Here is a 6,928-nt window from a genome sequence, read left to right as displayed (position 1 = left end):
ACAGAATACATAGAATATATGGATCCAGTGACTCACACGGGCTTGTGTGGTGACTCTCCCTCAACGCTGACTGGTGTGGGTAAATACAGACTCATATACTGGAGTCTCAGATATACATTAAACTCACACGGCCTGATGTGAGTCCTTGCCCTCAGAGGGTAATGTCCTGTATGGATGGTGTCCTGTTGTTTCAGCAGAGTTGTCCCCCGATGGGTGTGGTGTGTGAGTGTCTCCTCTCCCCGTATCCCAAATGACCAAAAAGCAATGTGCAAACCAAAAGTCAAAATGAATTAAAAGGTCTTTAATGGGTTAACAGTGAAGACATGTGCATACACTATGCATACATGTTGTGGTGCTTAAAAGGTATAAAACAATATATGACACGATAACACAATGAACTAAACAGTATGTGATGTACTGAAGCAAACACAAAAAAGGACTCTCACACTAAACGAATATACAAAATCACTTGCCCAGCATCATCCGCTCAGAGCACTCCTGCACGATCTCCTCCTCCGTTTTTTGCTCCAACTGGCGCGTCCGGCAGCGGAACCGGAAAGGGGGATCTGAACCGGATGTCCTGCAGTGTGCTGGGTCCCTCTGTCAATGAGCTCCGGCAGGGAACTACGCGTTTCGCAATAAGCTTTGTCAGGTTCCTGCCGGATGCTCATTGTGTGCTGCATTTATAGGTGCCCCCATTAGTTTAATTGGAGAAACACCTGGATTAAGGGCATGGTTTGAATTTAGACGGTTATATCTCTTTATAGGAGCTACCTTTGGAAGCCCCTAATGTCAGGGATAGTGAGATGTGCCTGTAAATATAAATAATGGGTTAGATAAGCATATATTAAAATTAGATAAGCATATATTAAAATAAATCAATACATTATAAAAACTACATTTTAAAAAATACTTAGAGATGATCATTGTATTTGTCCTTAGAAGCATTTTAAGTTTAATAAAAAACGGTGGAAATTGGAATTTGATTGGGGTATTTGTGTGATTTGGAATCTTTTAGTTCCTCCGTGTGCAGTATTTTTAAAACCATTCTCTGTTGGTTAAAATCTTTACATATGTAAAACAATAGTGCCACCATGTGGCTGGATGTGAAAATTACCTCAACACTGTCATAACCTAATGGTAAAAGTTAAGCAATCTTGGTAGTGTGGCACACATCCCTTTAAAGTAACTTAAAAATGTGCCAGAGTGTATTACAGCAAAAAATATATTTATGTGACAAAAGTTATAACGAATTACATATTTGACGGAAAAAATATAATATTATTATTATCAAGATGGTTAAAAAACCTTACTGTTTATAGCCACTACATCTGACATAAGGGTAGAACAACCTAGGCACCCAAAATCTTGGTTTCCTCATTCAGCTATCTAAAATGTACCACTCAATATCTCCGTGTTAGTTAAAAGATATTTCAAATGCTGCCACCAAGTGGCCGCATATCGAAATTGCTACTTCAAAACCCTAATATTATCTCTACCACACTGTGGATAGTGCGGTATTCAGTTAAGTGTAGAGTCATTGTTTAAAATATATTGCAAAAGTATATTCCAGCGGATGACGAGAGTATATCAAATATGCATGAGCATGGGTTTACACAGACATTTGATATTAGAAAAACACTTGTATAGGTGATTTCGACGCGGAGCTCTCATGTGGTGAAAAAGTTCAAAATGTTCAAAACGTATAGTCCAGATTCTTCATAACTCCTTTCTAACTTCAATTCATGTTGCAGAGGTTGTCGCGATGGTATGCATCATTTCTGGTCCTCAAGGGTTGGTTCGAGGTAGATTCATATTTGGGACGTGCGCCCTATTGGAGATTGGAGAGGAAGTGGATCAGTGTGTGTTAAAACAAAGAGGTAGATGTAAATGAAATTTAATAAAATAAAATAGTAGATGTTATAGAATAGTAGATGTTTATAAAATATTAAAAAATAAAAGTTGTTTAAAAATTGTTTACAAATGGGGGATTTGGAGCAGATTGATGGGTGTTCAGAGAAAGGCTGCAATGTCTATCTCTACATTGAGGCCTGTGGGTACCAGGCTTTTCAATTTGTAGATCCAAAACGTTTCTTTTCTTGATAGAGATGTCAGTCTGTCGCCTCCCCTCCAATGTGGGGGGACTACTTCAATGCCCCTAAATTCAAGGCCCGATGGATCTCCTTGGTGATGTAGTGCGAAATGCTTAGAGACACTATGTGTCATTAGTTTCCGTCTGATATTCCCTAGGTGTTCCAAAATACGCACCCGCAGGGGTCGACTGGTGCGCCCTACATATTGGAGTCCACAGGGGCAGTTTAAAAGGTAGACTACGAATTCTGATTTGCAATTAATGAAGCTGCCGGTTTTGAACTGTTCTCCTGTTGTATTAGAGCTGAACTGAATTTTTTCCTTACTTCCCTGTTTGCATGCTTTGCATGTATTACATCTATGGAAACCTTTGGCTGTTTGTAGCCAGTTTGAGTCCTGGCCTGTTGTTCTATTCTCCATTCTAAAGAGGCTTGGTGCTACTGCACCGACACACTTTATTCGAGCAAATACCCGGTATGTACCTGGCAGATACCTGGAATGCGCCACTCCTCACCTCTGACAAGCCCCGTTGCATTTGCCTTCCCAGCCTGGGTTCATGCCTGGCTGATGGGCGGCTGATCTGTTAAATGATAATGATTAGGATTTAATAGGCTGCAATGCTTCGCGTGTCTACCAGATGGCATAAATTCATGAATTGTAATGCAGTATATATATATATACTGTGCAGTATTGCAGCCAGCGGGAATAAAATGCTTCAATCCCTGCTTGGAAAATATCTCAATGCACTCGGGCAGAAAACAGTCACAAACCTCAATACACCCGGGTATACCCGAATTCGTGGGACTAGCCAAGCTCGAATAAAGTGTGTCGCCAGTGTAACTTTCTTTTGATGTTATCTGCCCTTTTATAGATGACTTTCGGTTTTTCTGGGAGGTACTCTTTCAGGGTGGGGTCTCCCTGTAGGAGATGCCAGTGTTTATTCAGGATCTGTTGTATGCTTCCTGCATCCTGACTAAACTGTGTTAAGAAAGCGATGCTGAACTCTTCTTTGGGTTTAGGTGGATTAGTTTTAAGGATTTCAATACGTTCGAGCTCCCCTACTTCTCTTATTGCTATATCCATCTTATCGTTATCATAGTTTTTAGCAATGAAACGCTTCTTAAGAATATTGGATTGTTCCCTATAAATATGGTCATCGCTACAGTTTCTCCTAATTCGACGAAACTGTCCTGGGGGTATGTTCTTTAACCATTTTTTGTGGTGGCAGCTAGTGTTAAGTAGGTAGTTGTTACAGTCCACTTTTTTGAAGAAAGTTTTAGTCTTTAGTTTGGTGTCTTCTATGTAAATAGTAAGGTCTAAGAAGTCTACCGTGTTATTTCCTATGCAAGTTGTAAAAGCCAAGTTCCTCTCATTAGTATTAATATAGTTTAAGAAATGGTTCAAGTTTTCACTACTACCTTTCCAGATGAAAAACACATCATCGATGTATCTTCGCCATAGCACGAGATCCGCACCAAATTCATGCTCTGACCAGATGGTATCAGTCTCCCAATTGTCCATGAACAGATTGGCATAACTTGGTGCGAATTTTGTACTCATCGCTGTGCCACATTTTTGTAGGAAATATGTTCCATCAAATTTAAAAAGGTTATGCTTCAGAATAAAATTGATACTTTCTAAAATGAAGCGTCTTTGTTCTATTTTAACAGTTGGGTCTTTTGTTAATGTCCTATTGATGGCTTCAATTCCATCGTCGTGTTTTATGGATGTGTATAATGAAGTTACATCACAAGTGCAGATTTTGTAGTCATCTTGCCAAATTACCTGTTCTAATACATTAAGAATTTGCGTGGTATCTCTTAGATAGGACCGCATCTCCGCAACATATGGTTGTAGAAAACCATCTATATATTCCGATAGTCGCGACGTGAGTGAGCCTATCCCAGAGATGATGGGTCTCCCTGGTGGTGCTTTAATATCCTTATGTATTTTGGGTAAAAAATAAAATATCGGCATAACTGGGAATTTTATATTTAAATAGTCGTATTCTTTTTCATTTAGGACTCCTGTTGTACTGCCTTTGTCTAGTAGGGTGAGGAATTCTATACAGAATTCTTTATGCGGATTCGTCTTAAGACGTGCATAGGTGATGTCGTCAGATAATATCCTCTCTGCTTCTCCCTTATAATATTCAGTGTCCATAATGACAACCCCCCCCCCCCCTTTGTCTGCTTGTTTGAATATGATATCCTTATCTTTCTCTAAGTTTTGCAAAGCGATTTTCTCTTTTAGTGTTAAATTGTTCTTCGTTATCTTTGTCGTACCTGAGGTCAGTTTGTCAAAGTCTTCCTGGATTTTTTGGTGGAACACTTCTAGATTATGGCCTTTTGCCCAGCTAGGATAGAATTTGGACTTGTTTTTAAGATTTGAATGTTTAAAATCACTCTCTATGTTTATGTTCGTATCATTACTTACTATCTCCCTAGTTTGTGCGTCTTTGGAAAGAATTTTTTTTTTAAGCGTAAGCTGTCTGATGTATTTGTGTGCGTCTATATACAGATTAAAACTATTCGCCTTAGCAACTGGCGCGAAATTCAGCCCCTTTTTTATAAGCTTACATTCATCTATGTTGAGTTCTTTTTTACTTAGATTAAATATATTGTTTACATCGCTGCTCTTTTCCTGTGTCCTTCTTCCTCCCCGCTTTCCTCGTGTGGTCTTTTTCTGAGTTTTGTGTTTGGTGTTTCTATTTCTTTCTGTTCTTCTACCACTAGAGTGCGATTCTGGGTGGCTATTGGTGGTGGTTTTGCTACTTGGGCCTGTTCTAAAAAATGACCTGTATGTGGTCTGGGTGATCGTTGTTCTCTCACGTGACCTTGCTCCTTATCATGTCTTTCTCTGTATGTTTGCCTCTGTTCCCTGTAAGGTGATTTGCGTTCCCGTCTTGGGCTCTGGTCCCTATATTGTTTGTGGGGTGACCGGTAGTGTCTCCTTTGGCTTTCTTCTCTCTCATAGCGTCTCTCTCTGTATTCCCGATTTGACCCATAGTGTTTGTAAGGTGATCTGTGGTCCCTATCTCTGCTCCTTTCTTTCTCATACCTGCTATCACGTTCAAGTGGTGATCTAGTTCTGTAGTTATATGTTGTTGGCTTAGCAGTGTGATACCTTTCGTGATACTCTTTTGCTTTAGAATAGTATTTATTGTCCTGCCAATGTTCTTCTCTGTTTCTATCATTTTTCTTTGCCTCGTCCCTTTTGTGGCTTCCTGTGTCTTCAATAGTGTGCGTTTTAGTTTCTTTATTCTCTCTAGGGGTTTCTAGGACACCCGCCTCCTGCCTTCTTGGTGGAATTTGTCTAGCCTCTTTATTAAATGATACATTCTTATTGTTTTCATATTTGGGATAGTTCTTATGCCTCTCTGGATTCGTTGGATAGCTTAATGTGTTGGATCTTGAATTCTGGTTTTTATTACTATCTTCTCTACTCCTATATTTGAACATTTTCCTATCCCTTGGGGTGCAAGGTGGGACTAGTGAGACCCGTTGCCATTTGGGGTTTGACCCCACTACATAATCTTCCTCGTCTCGTCTGAATTTTTTGTTCTTTGACTCTATCAGGTTTTTTTCTATGGCGTCTATTTCATCCGCTAGTTTTCTGTCCCTACTTATGAAGGTGGGATTATCTATAGAGGTTTCTAATCTTTTCTGAATTAGTGTGACTTCTCGGTCAATTTCTATTAGTGTCTTTGTATGGTGTTTAATGATAAGTTTCATTAAAGTGAATGAACAGGCATCCATAGCTTCCTCCCATTGTACATTGTATTCTACATCTGCTAATTCAAAGGATGATTTTTTATCAAACCGTAAACCCCTAGGAATACGTTTGATGTCAATGTATTTTTCTAGGTAGACTTTGTCCCAGACCTTTTTGGTCTCCTTCTTAAGTAAATTCTCTAGTTTATCGAATTCATTATTTATTGTTTCTAAGTCTCCCATTTCCGCTGACTCAATTTCTCTCATTTTGTTCTCTATGTTGTTACTTCTAAAAATTCTTTTTGTGAAAACACTCCCCTTGATTTCGACCATATCTTCTATCTCTATGGTTGCTACTTCCATGTTGAGATTTCTAATGTGGGGTGCTGCCACCAGGATGGGATTAGAGAAGTCTGGAGGTTATTTGGACTGGGGCGCTCCCTAAATTTTGTGGCTTAAAAAGTTGTTGTAACGCCTTACTCTGTTAAAAAATGATAAAATATAAAATATGATTTTGGTGTTTGTGGTGCAAAAGGGTGTGTAGAAAAACATATACTGGCCCTTTTAGTTGATTTTGTGGTTGCTGCTTGACCTTGGAGAAGGGAATCCCGTGTCCTTCTCAGCGTGGCAGTAGTGGTGTGAAGATGGTCAGCGCGAACCTCGTGGACCTCACGGATATAGTGGATCCGGATGCAGTATTAAGACAAGAATAAAAGAATAAAACACGATATTAGTGTATCATGTCCACATTGGGGGATTGGGGGGAAAAAAAGGGGAGAGGGGGAGTGGGAAGGGGGAGTAGGGGGGTGGGGTAGGAGTGGACGGTGGTGGGATGGATGGTGGGTTCCCACTAACTAATCACAGAATACATAGAATATATGGATCCAGTGACTCACACGGGCTTGTGTGGTGTCTCTCCCTCAACGCTGACTGGTGTGGGTAAATACAGACTCATATACTGGAGTCTCAGATATACATTAAACTCACACGGCCTGATGTGAGTCCTTGCCCTCAGAGGGTAATGTCCTGTATGGATGGTGTCCTGTTGTTTCAGCAGAGTTGTCCCCCGATGGGTGTGGTGTGTGAGTGTCTCCTCTCCCCGTATCCCAAATGACCAAAAAGCA

The 6,928-nt window shown here is 40.0% G+C and overlaps 1 pseudogene; it reads right to left on the bottom strand.

The window, feature by feature from the left end:
• LOC142486378 (uncharacterized) overlaps positions 1 to 2,135 on the bottom strand; it is an 11,879-nt pseudogene extending 9,744 nt beyond the window's left edge.
• Between the last annotated feature and the right edge of the window lie 4,793 nt (positions 2,136 to 6,928).

Source organism: Ascaphus truei, unplaced genomic scaffold, assembly GCF_040206685.1.
Source record: "Ascaphus truei isolate aAscTru1 unplaced genomic scaffold, aAscTru1.hap1 HAP1_SCAFFOLD_830, whole genome shotgun sequence".
Taxonomy (NCBI): domain Eukaryota; kingdom Metazoa; phylum Chordata; class Amphibia; order Anura; family Ascaphidae; genus Ascaphus; species Ascaphus truei.
This window is presented reverse-complemented; position numbering and strand designations above follow the sequence as displayed.